The 18733-nt window shown below is 43.8% G+C and overlaps 1 long non-coding RNA gene across 1 annotated transcript; it reads left to right on the plus strand.

Annotated features, from left to right (window-relative positions):
• The first annotated feature begins 200 nt into the window (after positions 1-200).
• On the plus strand, positions 201-1260 carry LOC148046894 (uncharacterized). The gene is made up of 3 exons (XR_015696288.1): positions 201-496; positions 773-886; positions 1101-1260. It is a non-coding gene; the product is annotated as an uncharacterized LOC148046894 (long non-coding RNA).
• The last annotated feature ends 17473 nt before the right edge of the window (positions 1261-18733 follow it).

Below are 18733 nucleotides of genomic sequence, written 5' to 3' on the forward strand. Positions count from 1 at the left end.
TCCTTCCTTAATTTCCAATTTAACCTCCATTATCTGAAATATCACTGCTTTGCCTCATTGAAATGGTACCTTAGATTCAAGGAGGTGGCCTGGATGATTTGAGGAAACTCCTCTGCTTCAAGGTAGACATTAATGTATATATTTTCCTTGTGAACATTTTGTGCAGGTGGCCTCCCTTCCCCAGTGCTGAGAGTGGAACCGTTGTCCCAGAGGGTGAAGGAAGGTGACCCCTTGCTCTTCCTCTGCTCAACGGAAGGAGACAATGCAGAGAAGAAGTTCCATTTCTACAAGGATGGGGTGGAGATCACCTCCAGGGAAGAAGGTCTTCTGGATCCCTCCACTGAACCCACAACTCCTCTTCAAAATGCCTCTCTGAGAATCCCTCATGCCTCGTTCAACCACAATGGAGAATTTACTTGCAGTTATGAGGAAAAGAGAAGCAACCGATGGGTGAAGTCTTCTTTGAGCCAGGCAGTAAACATCACAGTTGAGCCAGGTAGGAGATTTGGATTTGGTTCAATCTTGAGGCCACCCTGAAAGGCACGAAGGACGAAGAAAATCTTGGAGAAAAAGAAATAGCTTTTCCAGGATTGTTAACTACTCTACAGAGAGCTCCATGAAAAATCCAGAACTGAGCTTGATAAAAAAAAAAAAGTGGGGGAGATCTGTTTCATTTGTAGATGTAATAGAGTTTAAACCTTCCATAACAGGCAGAGTAAAAATGTTCTGCATAAAATACTAAATCATTTTTCTTTTTCGTTACTCAAACCAGTTTTGACCCAAGATTCAGATCCTATTTGGAGATATTACTGGATGGCGATTCCTCTTATAATCCTGATAATCCTGCTGGTTCCACTTGCCTTTTATTGCTGGAAGAAGAAGAGCAGTAAGTGAAGGGTTTGGGTTCGAGGGTTCCCTCACCCGGAGTCCTAGATGTGGCTCCTGATGGGCTTGGAGATGTTGACAGAGAGATTCTCTGGGGAGGCAGGAAAGGAGAGCCAGGCCTGAGAGAGAAGGGCAAACAATATGTGGGATTGATGGAAAGAAGTCATTTTATCTTTCTTTATTGATGATTATTATTATGATTTCTCCCTCGGAAGCATCAGCATCCCAGGAACCATTTCAGCTCACGGAAAAGAAAGAGGAAAGAAATGACCTTGCAGTGATGGAGCCTCCAGCAGCAACAGCAGATACTTCCTCACCTGTCAAGGTAGCTGGTGGGATTCATCGGTGACTAATCAGGGTCTTCTGGGAAGTATATCTTTATAGGTCTGTTTACATTGGAGCTTTATCCCCACTATTGATGGTGTCCTCTGGAGTCTCCCAACCACCATGAAGAAACAGGAATGATGTGGATAGGATTTAGAGCTTCTAAGTTTTAACCCTTAAATGCAAACATGATTTTTCCTTCCATAAAGACCATTTGTCCTGAGCTCCCTAAACATCTGCTCTAATTTTCTTGACTTGCTTAGGTTCCAACAAAGAATTTAGGGATTTTGGAAGTACTAGATTTTTCTTTAAAAGTGAGGAAGCCGAATAATTCTCTTTACGGCTTTCCGTCTACACAATCATGTGTTGGCCAAGAAATTGAAAGGCCTTGAAGCCCACACAAACAGAAATGATTTTTTTTTCAAAAGCCAAGTTTCTTAGAAGGCATTAAAGATTCCTATAATTAAGTGTCGGGGAAAAGTTTTAGGGGATTGGCCCTGTGGGTTTCTCAGGAGCATCTCAAAACCCTCCAGAATATGAGACATATTCAATCCTTCTCCTTCTTTGATGGGCTGGCAATCTTTCTAGGCCACAGCAGATGTGTCGATCTTATTTATTTTAAAAATGCTATAAAATGATGGAGAAATCCCATGTCCTCAGTGGATTCCTCACCTGCAGGCAGAATGAGCAATGGCTCCTCAGAAGAAGAGTCTAGAGACAGTCACTTCTCTGAAATAGTATAAGATCTCCTGCTTGAGCAGAGGGCGGGAATAGAAGACCTCCAAGGTCCCTTCCAGCTCATTTCTTCTATTCTACTTTCCCTAGGACTCTGAGGTCACTTACAGATGCATCCAGGACTCCTTCACTCCGTCTGTTCCTGGATCAACAAGGAAGAAACGTCTTACGCAACGGGAAGAAGAGGGGATGTTGTACAGTGACATTGTGTTCTAACCAAAAAGGAGGCAGCAAAGTCATCCCAGATTGCAGCAAAATGTGCCTCCATTGGTCCAGTTCCTTATTAGGCCTAGACATGGACGTCACCCTTGAAGAAATGATGAGGGGCAGCTGAACTTCAGTTCACGGCAGAAAACTCATCAAACAGGGCAAAATCCTCGGCATAATCTTATTCTAGGAGTCTGTCAGGGAATTGCACAGCTGGTGTCCAAATGGAATCAGAGACACTGACACAACCTTGTAGTTTTACACAAATAAATACATTTTATCACTACAGCTAGTCTTTGTCTTACATCAGGTTATTTTGTGACCGTTTGAAATTACAATGCCAGTGAAAAAAGTGACTTATGACCGTTTTCCACACTTATGACTGTTGGTCATTCCTATGATCGAAATTGAGAGGCTTGGCCACTGACTCATACTTACGACGGTTGCAGTGTCCCGGGGTCACGTGATCCCCTTTTGCGACCTTCTGACAAGCAAAGTGAATGGAAAAGTCACTTTGTCACTAAATGGATAACTGAAGCCATTCATTTCAGAATGGTAAGAAAGGTCTTAAAATGGGGCAAAATTCCCTTAACACATGCCTCACTTAGCAATGGAAATTTCTGTCTCTATTGTGGTCGAAAGTTGAGGACTCCCTGAATATACAGAGCAAAAAAGTTAGTCAGGCTCAACAGGAGCATCGTGAGCTAAATCCCAGAGCTCACAGAAGAAAAAGGCGGGAAAAAGGGAACCTCCCCCTCCACATCCCAGGAACCAATTACAGCGCAGATTGCCTCACACAGGCACCAGCACGCTTCAATCAATCAGGTATAATGACGTGTTCTCTCTGCACAAACTTCACTGCTTCAGCCACTAAATTGAAATATTTTAACCAAATCTCAGATCTATCTCAATATAGACTTGAGCCCGCTGGGGAGAAGATTTCCATTATAATTTCTTCTCTTCATAACATACTTTTAAATCTTCTTTATAATTGGCATTCTAATCTATAGGGGAAATCTAATCTTTCCCCTATAACTCCAATGGCGAGCCTATGACACCCATGCCACAGGGGGCCCACGGAGCCATCTCTGCAGGCACGCGAGCTATTGTGCAGGTCAGCTCCCTTGCGCATGTGCGCACACTTTTATCCAACCAGCTGATTTTCGGGTCTGTGCTGGGGGATGTGCACACATGCGTGAGGATGGTGGGGGGGGGGTCACGCATGCATGTGCAGGGGGTGGAGTGTTTCTGGGTCTCCTAAGTGATGAACCCCTTGTCACTGTCACATTTCTGAGAGATACACTATATTGCCAAAAGTATTCGCTCACCTGCCTTTCCTCACATACGAACTTACTGTAAGTGACCTCCCATTCCTAATCCATAGGGTTCAATATGACGTCGGTCCACCCTTTGCAGCTATAACAGCTTCAACTCTTCTGGGAAGGCTGTCCACAAGGTTCAGGAGTGGGTTTATGGGAATTTTTAACCATCCTTCCAGAAGGGCATTTGTGAGCCCACACACTGATGTTGGACGAGTTTACGTGGCCTACCACTTTATGGCTGAGTTGCTGTCGTTCCCAAACACTTCCATATTCTTATAATACAGCTGACAGTTGACTGTGGGATATTGAGGAGCGAGGAAATTTCACGACTGGATTTGTTGCACAGGTGGCATCTTATCACAGTTCCACGCTGGAATTCACTGAGCTCCTGAGAGTGACCCATCCTTTCACAAATGTGTGTAAAAACAGTCTGCATGCCTAGGTCCTTGATTTTATATACCCGTGGCCATGGAAGTGATGGGAACACCTGATTCTGATTATTTGGATGGGTGAGCGAATACATTTGGCAATGTAGTGTATGTTTCATTAAGTCCACAATCGTTTTTTTTTCTCCTTCGGTGTTTTTGATGACTGCGCGGTGCATGGAGTTGGGATCTCCAGCGGAGCTAAATGTCAGAGAAAAAGCAAAATAAAAATGAAAGTAGAGATGCACTGGGGGAAAGCCTCCATTTCTGAGTTTCTGAGTGCACTTTCTGGTCTGGCTGTGGATGAGTCCATGATGGAGAAGGAGGGTCTCCGGCGCAGATGAATGGTGTGGGGGGGTCCCTTCTTCCCATCATTGTAAAATCCAGAATCTAATTCAAGAGCAGATACAGAATTTTTTTTTAATCAAGGCTAGTTTCTGGATCCCCACATTCAGGGGTGGGTTCCTGACGGCATTACTACCAAAGAATTTTGAATGCGCAAACATTCTGGGGCTGGGGTGGGCATGACCATCTTTTCCACTGTGTGTTAAACTACTTCTGATGACCTTCTACAACCGTTTAATAGTAGTTAAGTTTCTGAGCAACGCTGTGGATCCTGGTAACTAATTTTGAAGATGCGGCAGAGATGCTACGCTATGGATTGGTGGAGCTGGATGGGAAGGAGATCCTGGATTGGAGGTCAAGGAGGGCTTTTGGGACCTCAGGGAGAAGCTCTGAAGCTGAGAGTAAAAGCATCACGTAAAGGAAATTTGGCCTTTTGCTCTACGTTTTGTCAGTTCCAGACCACTTATGTTATTTCTGGCTCTTCTTAAGCTCCGGAGTTGCACAGAGGACTTGAGAATGTCATCTCTAGGACAGGAGGCAGGGAGATGCTCTTGTGAAATTGCAGAAAATGTTTGTTGTGGTCAAGAAGGCCTCAGAGCTGAACAGTGAGCTGGGTTCACATCGCTGGGCCTTCTAGGTGAAGAGGAGTGTGGTGGAGAGTTGTTAATGACGTGCTTCCTCTCTTGCTCTTTGCTGCCCAGAGAAATGTTTGCAGGACATGTTGTCACCCCCCAGTTCAGAGGCAGAGCAGCGGCGGTGCTGAGAAGATCCCAGCTCCACAAATGGACCGTTTCCTGGAGAACGGAGGCCACCACTGGGAGGATCGGTGGAAAGTTTATCGCTTCTCTTCACCATCTTCACCTTCTCCTCTTCCCACCATAAATTGGGTGGCTCTCTTCTTGTTTCTTCTGGTTTTCCTCCTGTGTGAATCGAGGCCCCAAGGTAAGATTCATTTCTCCGCTTCTACTTGTTCCATTTTCTGAGATAAAATGGGAGGAAGGATCTGAAAGTGATGATTTCTCTCCCAAGAGGTAGAGGGGAAGAAATCCTCCTTATTGTGCTTGCGAATGTGTGATTAATATCAGAAGAATAGAGAAAAGAGCTATCACAGTGGTATACACTGAAAAAAATCTCCTTTTTTCTTATTTCTGAGTAGGATTTTTTTTTTTTGTTTTCTTTCTGAAAAAGAAAATCTGTATGCAGGAATAATTTTTTTTAAGTGATTAAAGAAGCAAAAAGACTCGAAGAGATTTTTCTTTGTATTTTTTCTCATTTCCTTTCCTGAAATTTTAGACATTTTCAATGTTCTTTCCCGTGTCAGTCCTTCAAGTTTTGGAAGCTGCTATCGTCTCTGCCCTAATCCTCCTCTTTGTTAGATTAGACAAATCCCCCAAATCTTTCATCTTCCAGTCCCCTAAATGATCTTTGTTGCTCTTCTCTGCACTTTTTTTAGAGCCTCAACATCTTTTTTATATCGTGGCTACCAAAATTAGACTCGGTATGCCAGCCGTTGCTTCACCAGGGCAGAATAAAGCTGTACTATCACTTCTCGTGATACTATACAATAACAGAGTTTGAAGGGACCTTGGAGGACTTCTAGTCCAACCCCCTGCTCAGGCAGGAAACCCTATAGCAGGGGTGTCAAACTGGATTACTTTGAGGGCCATTGTAGTTCTCCTCTGCAGGCCGGCGGGGTGGGTGGGTGGGGTGGGATGAATGCCTCCTGCAGGACCCTACCCGCTGTTTTCGGGCTGTTTTTTGGCCCATTTTCTGGTCCCTTTTTTGGCCACCAGAGTGCTACAGGTAGCCGTGGAGAGTGAAAATGCATGCAGCTCATTTTAGCCACCAGAAGCCCTGCGGGCCAGTCCTTTGATATTTCCAGATCAGCTACATGGGGTGGATTTAAACACCCCAAAGGCTGGATTTGAGTTTGACACTCCTGCCTTACGTGACCCGACAAGTGCGCGCACGTCAAAAGTGCGCCGACGAAAACACAGCATGAAAATCGCGATGTCATCAACGCACCCACAACAATGTGCCGACAAAACCGCACCCACAAAAGCGCAATTTAAGTTAAGGTAAGGGTTAGTTTCCGGGTTAGGTTTAGGGTTAGGTTTAGGGTTAGGATTAGGGTTATTAGGTTGTTATTACTTGAACGTTTACCTCTGGATTTTCACCTGGGGATTCTTGACTGTAGATTTAGCAAACTGCATGTCTCCTTTCCTTGGCCCAGGACAATAGGCCTATTTTGCAAAATTCTTTTGCAAAACCTACGATCGCCAACTTACACTAGCATTTCCTGTGAGTTTTACATTTGTGGCCAGCCTCTTTAGGGTCATGTGGCAAGTGTCAAAGTAGAAGTTAAAGAAGTTCTGATTTCAACAATGGCTCCATCTAGCAAAAGCATCAACGAAACGATTCAGGTCGACCAAACAGCTCTGGTTGAGGCTAATTCATGGCCCTCTTGCAACAGCCTTTCAATAAATAAATTAACAGGCCAGGCCAGAGAAGTGAATCTGCAGATAGAAGAAAGGATCTCTCTTATGCTGAGTTTAGGTTTCTCAGAAATATGATCAAGATCTCCCTTGGCTGGTCTTTTATGTTTAGAATTTTTTAAAAAAAGATCTCCCTGAGACCCTCCAGATGTTAGGCACACCTTGTGTGTCCAATCACACTTGGCCAATAAAGAATTCTCTATTCTCTCTATTCTCTGTCATGAGCCCTGTTCAATACGGCCACTGCTAAGGGGTGATGGGAATTGTAGTCCAGGGATGCATGTGTTGTGGCCCGCCAGCAGCCAGCGGAACTGGCAGCAGAGTCGGACAGTGAGGAGGTGGGGGAGGAAGATGGGCCAGTCCTGGAGGCTGAGGAAAGCTCAGACGAGGGCTCTGCATCGGAGGCAGAGAGGGAGCTAGACAGCAGTGAGGCAGAGGAACAGCTGGAGCCTGTTCCCAGTGTGTGCATGCACAGAGCTGCCAGAAGACAAGAACAACTAAGAAAGCAGGGTTGACTTGGGAGTAAAGCCACACCTTGGAAGTGATTGGTTCTTCCCGCAGGAAACAAAAGAGGAACAAATGGGGAGTGGGCTTTTGCAAGAAACAATTCATTCCTTCGGTCATTTCAAGAGTGGGAAGTTCTGCTTGTGACCGTGAGAAACTCTGTGCCAGGTTTTGCCCTGCCCTGCGTTTGGAAACTTGTTATCTGGCAGCTCTCCAAGCGAGATAAGGTTCGTGTGGATAAACATTCCTCTGAAAGACTGTTTGCTATGCCTTGCTGACTGTGAATGAAAGGAATTCACAGTGATGTAAATAAAGGGTTTTTTGCTGGAATCAAGGCTCTGCTTCTTGCTTGTTAAGGAAGCCTGGGTCAGAACAACCTGCAGGAAGACTCCTGTGCCCCATCCTTAGCTCTCAACGGGCCTGGATCTCCCTTGAAGAATTGCTAATTGCAGTTAGTAGAGAGGTTGAGCGTAATGGCCTACTTCCTAGTCATCAGATGTATACTTAAGGGTCGACTTAATGACCATAATGGAGCCTACTGGGTTGTAAGGTGTCATAGCTTTGAAGATTTACTAAGCAGCCGGTCGTAAGTGAAGGACTACCTGTAAAGACTTTTTATTTGAGAAGAGATCATTTGGTTCTTTCGGTCAACTTCTGTGGGTTTCTCTTGGATTCTTGCAACACTTCTAATTCTGTTTATAAGCATACAAGAATTTTCATGGGATTCTTTTCCATTTCCCTTTGTTTTTCAGATTTTCAGAGGACTGTCCCATCAGCTCCCACCCTGTCCTGGTCACCTTCTCACCGAATTCTCGTCAAAGGAGAACGGATCGAGTTAAAATGTTCCCCACCAGAAGGAGAGAAGGGAGAGAATTACTTCTTCCTTCGCATGAATGAAAAGGGCGAATGGAAGATATACGTAGAACAGGACAGAAATATTCTGCTCATTCCTACATTGCGAATGGCTCCAAAAGCAACATTTTCTTGTTCTTACATTGGGCATAGCAGGGATGGCAGAAGAGTTCAGTCTCCAAGGAGTAATCAGGCTGAATTTTCTGTCATTGGTAAGGAACCTTCTTCTAATTTATAAAGTCTTTACATCACAGTTTCTCCATCTTGACAACTTTAAACTGTGTGGTCTTCAACTCTCACAATTCCACATGCTGGCTGAGGAATTGTGCGGTTTAAGGTTCACAAACTTTGTTTGTCAAGGTTGCGAAATACTGTTCATATTGTTAGAAAGATGCCTACAACACAAAATGTTTCAAGGAGACTCAATACTTGTGTGTATTAATTCATTAAATTTTGAAACATTAATTGTTCAGGAAACAAAAAAAGAGAGAGTACAAGCTGTTCAAACAGACCAATTTGTTTTACTCCAGAAAGCTGAAGGAAATGTGATACAGATAGTCCTCGAATTACGAGCACAATTGAGCCCCAAATTTTTGTTGTTAAATGAGAATGTTTCACCAGGAATATTTTGGTTTTCCTTCACTGAGATTCCGTCTCCTTAGACTCTCCCTGGAGAGGGAAAGAATATCGGTGGGATTTCAGGGATATTTCTGCCCCACGATTCAGGCGGTGAAGCTGCCCAGCCTAGATTTCTTCAACCTCCCGATTCCAAGGAGTATTTTCTGAGGAAAGAGAACATGTTATGTTCTATATGAAGGAAAGTCCAACCGAGAACTCAGGTGCAGTTAGATGAGTTATAGGTGCCAATCAAGGTAATCCTGGGACTGCCTGAAGGACGTTTGATATTCACTTCTTTTTCCCCTTTGGATCTATCTAGAGCCTCTGCCAACTCCCAGGCTTTCTCCAGATCTTCCACAACCCCTGTACCTGATTGGGGAGAAGATTGTCCTCTGGTGCTCAATTCCCAACATCACTCTTCAAGGCTGGAGACGCTACGAGTTTTCCCACATAAGGCAAAACAAGGATGAACCCTCTATAAAGGATCTGGAGGGGCATGAAGGCAACATCTCCCTGGTCCTCACAGCCACAAGGGAAGATTCTGGAGTTTATAAATGCTGCTACCTAGAATGGAAACATCCGAGATACATCCCTTCCGAGTGGAGTCGTCCAGTCTCAATTGTGGTGAGAGGTGTGGATTTCTTTCCTTCATTTTGAAAATGTGGTTTTCTAGAACTGGGGCTTTATTTATTTAGAAACTGATTATGAAAGCCTTTCCCTGATGTATTCACAAAAAGTCTCCACCCTGAAGCAACGTTTTACACTTAGGCAGGAGGAATCAAAGGTATAAGTAGAGATTAGGTGAAACTTGGCTCAGAAATAGGAACGGTGAGAGGGACCTTGGAATCCTTGTGGACGATCACTTAAACATGGGCCAGCTGTGTGTCGCAGCAGCCCCAAAAGCTAATACAATTAGAGGTGGTATTCAGCCAGTTTTGACCGAAACTGGTGCACCGGTAGTGGAAATTTTTAATAGTTCGGAGAACCGGCAAATACCACCTCTGGCTGGCCCCGCCCCCATGGATTTGCTGCCTTCCGAGTCACAGCTGATCGGAGTCCCAGCTGACCGTCTGGGTCTCCTTCTGTTGCCCTGCACAGAATGTAACTGGAAAGCAGGTTAATGAGGTAGGGAAGGAATAGAGATTTTACAGTATCGTTCCCCAGCCACACCCACCAAGCCACGCACACAGAAGCAGTAGCAAAAAAAATGTTTGAATTCCATCACTGAATCCAATCCTTGGTTGTGTAAACAGAGGCACAGAATCAAAATCACCTGAAGTAACAGTACCACTCTATATAAAGACTGCATCCAGTTTTGATCAATACGTTACAATAAAAAATTGCGGAGACTCTGGAAAAAGTGCAGAAAAGAGCAACTAAGATGAGTAAGGGCCTGGAGACAAAAACATGTGAAGAACAATTGCAGGAATTGGGTATGGCCAGTCTAGAGGTAATAAGGACTAGCGGAGACATGATAGCAGTCTTCCAGTATTTCAGGGGCTGCCACAAAGAGGAGTGGGGGGGTCAACTGATTTAGCAAAGCACCTGAAGGCAAAACAAGAGACAATGGATGGAGAATTATCAAGGAGAGAAGCAAAATGGAATTAAGGAGAAACTTCCTAACAGGGAGGAAAAAAATTAACCAGAGGAACAGCTTGCCTTCATCACTGGAGGTTTTGTTTAGAAGAGACTGGAGAGCCATCTATGGGGTCTCCTGCTTGAGGAGGGAGTTGGACTAGAAGACCTCCAAGGTCCCTTCCAGCTCTGTTCTGGTTGATTGACAGTGGAGTCAAAGCACCTCCAAGCTCATTCCCTTTTCTTCTCTTCTCCAGATCCTCTGCATCCCCCAGTGCTGAAGCTCCACCCTTCCTCTGAATCCCCAGGGGAAGGAAAACTCCTGTCCATCCTGTGTGTGTCCAGTGAGAGCAACAACTCCAAAAGGTTCCATTTCGCCAAGGATGGTGTGGAGATGACCTCCAGCCATGAAGAGCCTGTGAAGAGCAGCAGAAACTCCGGGCTCCTCACCCTAAATATGTCGGTAGCTTTCTTAAATACCAAAGATAACGAAAGTCTGCAATTTGCTTGCAGATATGAGGAGAACATCAATGGGCGCTGGATCATCTCTCCTTGGAGCCAGATGCTGAATATCACAGGTGGGTCTTTTCAGCAGGTGGAATTATCTGCTAGCTAAATGCAGAAGGAACGTTTTGCAACACCTGATTTAACTATTTATTATACTCTTTATGTAACTGGCCTTGTGCTGGAGCACAGAGAACTGGGCAGAACAAAGAAAGACCTAGAAAAACGGCTTCTATGAGGTCCCACAGAACGTCTAGAAGTGAGACTAAGGCAAGAGGAATCCATTTCAATTGTAAACGAAAAAGCACCTGAACCTTCAATTAAAGGGCACGGTAAAAATATTCCACCAAGAAATACATTTTAAAATCCTCCTCCTTTTTTTTCAGTAGTTCAACCAGTTTGGAACCGAGATTTCAATTTGATTTGGAGTTATGCCCGGATGGCGCTTCCTCTTATGATCCTTCTGGTTCCTTTGGCCTTTTATTGCTGGAAGAAGAAGAGCAGTAAGTGAAGCAATTGGGTTGAAGGGTTCCCTTACTTGGAGTCCTAGGTGGCTCCTGAAGTGGTTGGAGATGTTGACTGAGAGATCCTCCAGGGAGAGTCAGGTCAGGAGTTGAGAGGAATGGACAGATATGACATGAGGAGCAAACTTAGTTTTTTAGTTTAGTTTACTTTATTGTCATTGCACCTCGTACAACAAAATTAAATGCCTTCTTCAGTGTACATCATACATAGGAAAACTATAAAAAAATTGCAAAACACATCCTTCACATTCTACACAATATATATTGTATATGCAGTGTACAAAAATGTATATTGTATATGGTAAACATTCTATACTATATCTTGGTATAAGGTTAGGAATTCAATTCAAGGATTTCCCTTCCATAAGCCCTTTTGCCTTGATCTCTCTGAACACCTTCTTCTACATCTCTTCATTGGTTTGGTTTCAACCAAAGAATTGAAGCCTTGTAGTATCCCTATATATTTCTTTTTAAAATGGAGAAGAATAATTCTCTTTATGGCCTTCAGTTTCACAAATCATACGTTGGTGAAGAAATTAAATTGACTTTAAGCCCGAACGAATATAAAGAAATAGTTAAAACTAAGGATCTTAGAAACCATGAAAGATTTCTCTAATCAAGTGTTGGAGGCAAAGTTTTAGGGGAAGGTCCCAATGGGTTTCTCAGGAACATCTCAACACCATCAGGAATCTGAGGCAGGAAACTAGGTAGACTGGGTCAGATCTGATGCCAAAGGTCAATTCTTCTTTTCCTTGATGGACTAGCAATCTTTCTGGGCTACAGCAGATGGGTCGACCTTATTGATTTCGAAAAATGATGTAAAATGATGGAGAAATCCCATGTTCTCAAGAGGTTCCTCAGCTGCAGGTAGATTGAATGAGTGAACAATGTCCCTCTTTCCCCAGAACCTGAAGTCACCTACAGCGACACCCAGAACGTCTTCACTCCGTCTCCTCCTGGTCCAACAATGAAGAGCCAACTTAGACAAGAGGAAGAGGAGGAGATCATCTACTATAACTCTGCCTTTTAATCCTAACAGAAGGAGGAAAACCTTCCCTGATTGCAGCAAAATGTTTCTCTCGTGGCCCAGCCTCTTCTTATTAGGTGTAGATATGGACATCAGCCTTCCAGAAATGAAGAGTTCTTGGTTCCTTCCTCCTTTAACCAGAGGCTAATTCAAGGCTCAGTCTCTGGAGAGTGAAGATGGATTGACTATATTCAAAATTAATACGGGACTAAGAAATTCCAGATAGCTTATGACTGAAGAAACAAGGAATGATATAATCTGTTTAGAGTTAGCCTAACAAAAGAGGAGTTAAAGCTCAAATGAAAGATGATACTTTCTTTAAGTTTATTTTAGAACATCTTTGTTAAAGATTTATACCCTGTATTTGTTCTAGGAAGTCGGAGGGAGGGGGAGATTGTTGGGGGATTGGGCTCAGGTGGGGAGGGTGGGGGAGGGGAGGTAAATATTTGTAAAGCCTTTAAAAAAAAAAGTTAATAAAAAAAAGGAAACACATATGTCCATTGACTTTCAACAAAAAAGCCTTGCTGAAGTCATGATTTTAACAGTGGGTTGAGTCCCTTCTTCATAAAATTCCCTTACTTGGAGTCCTAGGTGGTTGGTTATGGTTGGTTTATGGTTTATTAAACTTGTATGCCGCCCTATTCCCGGGGGGACTCAGGGCGGCTAACAAACTCATAGGGGAGGGGGTAATACAAAAAACAAACAAGACAAAACAATTACAAAAAACAGATTAAAACTCCTCAACAGGCACAACAATTCGAGTGGGGCTGGGAACTCATCAGCCCCAGGCCTGCCGGAACAGCCAAGTCTTAACGGCTTTGCAGAAAGCCTGAAGGGTGGTGAGAGTCCGAATCTCCACGGGGAAATCGTTCCAAAGGGCCGGAGCAGTCACAGAAAAGGCCCTCCCCCAGGGGGGTCGCCAGTTGACACTGGCTAGCTGATGGAATCCAGAGGAGGCCTAATCTGTGGGATCTAATTGGTCATAGGGAGGTAATTGGCAGGAGGCGGTCTCTCAAGTACCCAGGTCCGATAGGTGGCTCCTGAAGTGGTTGGAGATGTTGACTGAGAGATCCTCCAGGGAGAGTCAGGTCACCTCGTACAACAAAATTAAATGCCATCTTCAGTGTACATCATACATAAGAAAACTATAAAAAAAAATTAAAAAACACATCCTTCGCATTCTACACAATATATAGTATATTGTATATACAGTATACAAAAATGTATATTGTATATGGTACACATTCTATACTATATCTTGGTAGATACCTTAGACTGGGTCAGATCTGATGCCAAAGGTCAATTCTTATTTTCCTGGGTGGTCTAGCAATCTTTCTGGGCTACAGCAGATGGGTCAACCTTATTTATTTCTAAAAATGATGTAAAATGATGGAGAAATCCCATGTTCTCAAGAGGTTCCTCAGCTGCAGGTAGATTGAATGAGTGAACAATGTCCCTCTTTCACCAGAACCTGAAGTCACCTACAGAGACACCAAGAATGTCTTCACTCCGTCTCCTCCTGGTCCAACAATGAACAACCATCTTAGACAAGAGTAAGAGGAGGAGATCATCTACTATAACTCTGCCTTTTAATCCTAACAGAAGTAGCAAAATCATCCCTGATTGCAGCAAAATGTATCTCTCTTGGCTCAGCCTCTTATCATTAGGTGTAGATATGGACATCAACCTTCCAGAAATGAAGAGTTCTTGGTTCCTTCCTCCTTTAACCAGAGGCTAATTCATGGCTCAGTCTCTGGAGAGGGAATTTGGCAGGAAGTGGAAAGCAAGCTAGAACTAAGGAGAAATTTCCTGACATTTAGAACAATGAATCACTGGAACAAATTGTCCCCAAACATTGGGCATGCCCCACAACTAGAAGTTTTAAAGAAGAGATTGTACAGCCATTTGTCTGAAATGGTATACTTTTGATGCCTGAGCAGGGGGTTGGACTGGAAGACCTTCAAGGTCCCCTCCACCTCTGCTCTTCTGTATTCCGAAATGATGAGATGCAGCTCAGCTCCAATAAATAAATTAAATAAAGTCATAAACGGCAGAAGAGAAAGCCCATAAAAAATGGGGAAATCTTCAACACCATCCTATTCTGTGGATCTTAGTTATCTGGAGACTTGAGCCTGCTGGGAAGAGTTGACTTGTTGTGTTTGTAATTTCCTTTTTCTTCTTCTTCCTTCTTCCTTCTTTCTTCTCCAGAATTGGCACTTTAATATATTGGAGAAAGGAAATCTTTAAGGGAGAATTTGTGCTCCAGTGGATCTAGGTTGATTGGTTGGCCAGGATTTTTATTTCTGAGGTCTTTCAGCTCCAACCTTGGCTGTGTTTTGGCCTTTATAAAAGGTTTAAGAAAGAGGCCTTGATTTGGATAGAGAGATGTAGGCCTGAGGCCTCAAACAGCCACCGTGAAGCCTAGTTGAGGGAACTTTTTCCACACTAACTATCCCTTGGATCTACCTGGTCATAGGTGAATCTTCATGCTTTGGGGGGTTTCACATCTGACTCTGAAGTGTGAAAGGGAAGACCATGGGGTTTTTTCCCCCTTCTTGGAAGTTCCTGTCCATGTTTGTCTGAAGACACAGGAAAAGCTGCATGTTCTTCGGAGTGCTTCATGTCAGAGAAAAAAAAAAGCAAAATAAAAGCTTAAAAAGAAATGCATCTTGCGGATTTTCTTTTCCAATATTTCTTAGCCAGCAGACTCACAAAAGGCTCTGTGCCACGCGCAAGAAGAAACACATATGTCCATTGACTTTCAACAAAAAAGGCTGACTGAAGTCATGATTTTAACAGTGGGTTGAGCCCCTTCTTCATAAAATTGTAAATTTAGGGGTGCAAATCAAGACCAAAGTCATAGATTTAAGCAAGAGTGCTTTTGGAGAACACCACATTCATTCTACCATGAAAATCAAACCAAAATAAACTCTGTAGCAGATTTTATTTTTTTTAAAAAGAAAACTTTTGGCTGTTAGTTTTCAAGTCCATTATATTTGCCAATTCCAAAATACTGGAAAACGTATAACATATAACCTAATTTTAACTCTATTGAAATAAGATGATGGTTTGGGATGTCCTTCAAACACATCACAATGAGGATCATCGTTCTGCTGTTTTAAAGGCCCAACCTGCCATCTTCAGAACTCTTTCAGCAGAACCTGCTGCTCTTTTGCAATCTAAATTCCTCATAATGAATGTGTCAGAGTTCCAAATTTCGTGCAGAATTACATCAGAGTCCAAGGCAGAGCTATCCTTAAAGTTCCAATTTAATAAGACAGACATGTTGGCACAAACTGTGGAATCCCAAATCTAAAAGCTTCCTGGGATTCCACCCCGGTTGAAAGTTCATGATCTTATCCCCACACCCGATAAATCCATCACATGGTCCAATCTTCTTCGGCCATGCTGACATCTCCACCCAGCTGGTTCTGGTCAGGTGCAGAGATATGGAGACAAAAGATCACCTTGGGCTTCTAGAAAAGAATGACAACAACACGTCCCACAATTCTACTCCTTACCATTCCCCCTCCCAACTACTACACTAATGAAACAGCATAATGAAATAATAGCGTGTGTGGCAGGCCAAAGATCCTAAAAAGGAATATAACTGCAGGAATATAACTATGTGGCTCCAATTCATCTGTCGCTTAGGATAAGACCTGGAGCCAGAAACACAGCAAGGAATTTAGGCCTTCCAAAAGAGCTGAACAATTTGGTTTGAATTTTTTTTTTTTTTTGCTCTTTCACCTTTTACCACACCTCATGGTTATATTTATTTTATTTTCCATTCTCTTGGGGCACAAGAGAGGCCGGGAGGATGCGGGCTCTTCTCTGCTGCAGAGAGAAAGGCTTTGGTGTGGTGAAGAAGGCCGGGGAGATGAGCTCTGTCCTGGTCTAGGGGGGCGTGGGTGTGATGTCCTAGTGGGGATGACGCAGTTCCTCCCTTGGGCGTTGAGTTGGAGGACTGTCTCGAGAGAAGTTGCAGCTCTTTGTCTCTCTGGGGAAGGAAGAAGAGAGTGACGGAGGTTGAGAGCAGCTTCCAAGGAATCCTGAAGAGGAGATGGAGACCATCGCTTTGGTGACAGGTTTGGAATGTCCTTCTTCTTCAACTTTCCATCTCAATCTGACTCTTCCCCTCCCCGAAGAGATTATTGCTTTCCTCTCACCTACTTTCCTTCTTCTAGATCTTTCTCAGGAAATCTGAGTTTTTTCCTTCCTCGATGAGGAATCTTTTGAGCAATTGGGCACTATTCCTGCCCCTCCTCCCCCATTTCGTCTGCCCCCATGGCTCATGATTCAGAGCCATCTCAACTGAAGGGGGTTTGGGGAGGATGCAGACCACTCTCTCTCTTCCTCCCATCAGAAATACCCAGAAGGAGACCCAACACTGCAGCTTCACAGTCCAAAAAAGAGATAGGATGCTGGGGCAATGTATGAGCAAAGAAAGGGGACATTTTGTGGGTCACACTGAAGGGCGTTGAGTATAAGGAGGTTCCCTTTTCTCCTTCCAGCTACTCTCAATTGACTGAGAACTGAGGACATCAGAACAGCTGAACTTTGGAGAAAAAACTGTCCCTGAAGGTCTCCGTTTTGGCTCTAATTCCACCCTAAATAAGGTTTGGGGACTCTTATGATCCAACACACAACGTGGGTGGGAAAAGACCCTTTCTTCCTTCTCCTTGAGGGCAGCATCTAACCTGCTGCATCATATCAGGGAAGAAGAAGAAGATGGTAGGGATGAAAGTCTTACCCAGCCTGGGATCATCTCTCCTTCTCTTAACTCCACCCTCCTTCCTTCTCTCTTTCAGTTCTTCATTGGATCCTCCTGGGAGCAGGTAAGAGACCCTCATGCAGACTTTGCTTCTCTTCACAAACACTTAAACTGTGATTGTTGCGACCTATGAAAGTGGGAGAAGGTCAAATGAAACCGAAAGCCCAAAGAGTGATTCAGAAGGAGAGAAGTCCATCTCTGTGGGTGCAGCTGCTCTGCTGTCCTTTTCCACTTGGGTTGGTGCAATGGGCGAATCCAGTCCTTGTTGCTTCTTCAAGAGGCATCTGCAGATGGCCATGATCCACCCTGTTGAGTCTCCCTGAAGAGTCAATGCAAGGTCATCTAACCTTTGGTTTGGTAAACTTTGCCAAACTGAAGAATTAATAGCTGTTTTTTCCAGATAACCCTGAAAATCCTTCTGTTCATGTCCCTGGTGAGTCTAAGATGGACCCTTCTAAAATATGTCCACCTCAACAACATCTTCTCCTGATATATAAATTGAAGAAGGGTCTGCAAAGTAAGGAGAGCAGAAAGAAAGAGGATCCTAAAAGATCAGGATGGATTGAAATCTTGCATAGGAAGGAAAATCCATCTGGTTTAGTTCCAAACTGGGAGAATGGTGCTTGGAAATAAAAGGGAGGCTGATTGGAAAGAAGGATTCCATTATGGATAAGCAGAAACAGCATGTGGTTCTGGGACAGCTGAAAAATTAGCTTGATGAGTGCATGGATTTTTATACAGTTTCTGAGATGCTGCTGGGGATTGTGCAATGTTTGAAATATCACTAGGGCTTTTTGCTATGTAGTGAGCTCTGTGTCTTTTGCTATCCTAATGATGGTGGGTTTCATCATATTATGTCCTAAAAGTCATGTCCTGTCCTTCTTAATCCCATCACCCTGGAGCTGAAGATGTTTGGTTTATGAATAGATTGGCCAGGATTTCTTAATGGGAACAAAATCTCCATCTTTAAAGACTTCAGGCATTTTCTGGAGGCTGTTTTACTATGCAGGAAGAGTGGGGTTGCCTTTAAGAACGTGTTTTCTCCATTTCCCTTTTGGGAAAATATAATATTCTACCTCTTTTAATATTCCCCAAAATATTTCATTCTCTACAAGGTGGGAGGACTTCCCACACTTGGAGGGACCTTCATGCAAGCCACCAAGGGGAGAACTTTTCATTTGCAGCGTTCTGTCCTGGCAAGAGGAAGCAATGGGTCAAGGATCCTCAGAGCAGATGATGGATGGGAATCATCCTGGGAATCGGGGTGGATGTTCTGGTGTAGAGATTTGGTTCCAGGAGGCGATCAATAGCAATAGCAATAGCAATAGCAGTAGACTTATATACCGCTTCATAGGCCTTTCAGGCCTCTCTAAGCGGTTTACAGAGAGTCAGCATATTGCCCCCAACAATCTGGGTCCTCATTTTACCCACCTCGGAAGGATGGAAGGCTGAGTCAACCCTGAGCCGGTGAGATTTGAACTGCTGACCTGCTGATCTAGCAGTAGCCTGCAGTGCTGCATTTAACCACTGCGCCACCTTGGCTCTTGGCTCGATCAGAAGGAAGGACTCAATGGTTTCTCTTTCTTTCTTCAGGTTCACAGAAATATTCATCTCTAC

Source organism: Thamnophis sirtalis, unplaced genomic scaffold (genome assembly GCF_051295495.1).
Source record: "Thamnophis sirtalis isolate CommonGarterSnake01/CBP01778 unplaced genomic scaffold, rThaSir2_p1.2 scaffold_4, whole genome shotgun sequence".
NCBI classification, from domain to species: Eukaryota; Metazoa; Chordata; class Lepidosauria; order Squamata; family Natricidae; genus Thamnophis; species Thamnophis sirtalis.